Raw genomic sequence first — 1,773 nt, 5'->3', positions numbered from 1 at the left:
GAGAGTGATGGTCTCATTGTAACGTATGAGCAGTTCATTCATTCATTGGTTCTGAATTAATGAATCATGGCTCGTTGAATCTAAAACAATGCACATTCCTTCGCTAAAATCCAAAGCTTTTAGCCCCTGAACTCATGCAGGTAAATGAATGACCGGCCTGGTGCCAGCATGGCTGGGTTTAAATTGCTTTACGACCCCCCCCCCACGGCACGACAAGACATTCTACATCACGTTTGAGCAGCTCTCTGCACCTTTACACACACACACACACACACACACACACACACACACACACACACACACACACAGTTTCTTTACACTCATCATGTAAGTCATTACAAAGATGTGTTTGATGGGTTGTGCTTTGCATAACTGGCTAGCCCTGTTATGCGAGGGTTATGATTTTCTGATTTATAACTTGGAAATGTTTCTCCTAATTAATGTTCTCAAATAGAGTCATGATTTTATAAACCTACCTCTGACCAGGTCATAAACTTTATGACCCAACTGTGAGAAACAGAACAAGCCCAGCTCGCTAGGAATTCTTGTAAGGAAAAAGGAAAGTAAATATATTCTAAATGTATTGACTGTATTTCCTTTTTGTGCTTAGATGTCTTCCATATCAGATTGGAGTATCTGCAATTTTACCGTGTGTTAATCAAACTTTAAATGTGTGTAATTCTGCATATGAATGTAACTTTATGTTTCTCCTACCTTTACCTGTCATTTTATTGTATCTGTTTAACCGTCTTGCTTTGACCGAACCACTCATACATAGGAAATTACAGTAAAATGTATTATTCTGGAATTACCATCTTGCTGGAATATAACTGCTGAATTCTGACAACACCATAACTCACTCGAGTGGGTGTCTCCCCAGAGACAAAGGAACTTTTTCCCGCTTCAGATCGTGGACGTTCATTGGTTGTTCGTGTGAACCCAGTCGCTCCATAAGAGACTGACACAGAGAGTTCTCGTCGCACTTCGTCTGAGAGAACGTCTGTCGCGATGGTTCCTTAGGGAGCTCTCATCTCCGTTTTTCTTTTCTTTACTAAGTTTCATTCTCATATTCGCCTCTCCCTACACGAGGGAGACGAACTCTGAATCATTTCTTTGGTAACTCCACGTTCGTTGAACCTTTGAAACTTCGCGCGAGTCTGCTCGCCCCGGAAGACATGAGAGAACACGCCCAGCTCCAACAGATGACACACACACGCTCATCTTTAGCAGGCACAAAGATACCCACATGCAAGTATTATTTCCTATAGAGATTTAAACGCTGCTTAAGGTTGTCTATTCCCTTTTTCAAGGTGATTTGATTGCTTGTTGTCTTTCAAAAGGTTACTGTATGTGATTTTGCCATACTGGGCGATCATTCTGTGGTCTCGCCTATTCCTCTCTCACCTTCTCTCGCTCACTCTCTCTCTCTCTCTCTCTCTCTCTCTCTCTCTCTCATTTTGTTATTCGTTTTGTATTGTATTTGTTTTTACTGTTTGTATTGTTATACGCATATTTGCTCTGTGTGAATCGTAGTTTTATGTATTATTAGTTCAATTATTAAAAGCCAATATATTCATGATTGCTTCTGTCTAAAATGCTCACATTACGAAGTCAATGAAATGTTTGATCTTAGCTACAAAGCTTATTTGTTACTTTTCAGTAACCTAAATTTCATAAGGACAGGAGAATGGTTTCATGGCCAGAAACTATTTTTTTCCTGGAATTATAAGAAGTGATAACTTTATTGAAAGTTGATAAGTTAATCTTACGGCC

At 39.7% G+C, this 1,773-nt stretch overlaps 1 long non-coding RNA gene across 1 annotated transcript in view; it reads right to left on the bottom strand.

The window, feature by feature from the left end:
* LOC122143803 overlaps window positions 1–1,773 on the bottom strand; it is a 10,928-nt gene that overhangs the window by 1,246 nt on the left and 7,909 nt on the right. The gene's annotated exons all lie outside the window — the stretch shown is intronic.

This window comes from Cyprinus carpio, unplaced genomic scaffold (genome assembly GCF_018340385.1).
Source record: "Cyprinus carpio isolate SPL01 unplaced genomic scaffold, ASM1834038v1 S000006505, whole genome shotgun sequence".
Taxonomy (NCBI): domain Eukaryota; kingdom Metazoa; phylum Chordata; class Actinopteri; order Cypriniformes; family Cyprinidae; genus Cyprinus; species Cyprinus carpio.
This window is presented reverse-complemented; position numbering and strand designations above follow the sequence as displayed.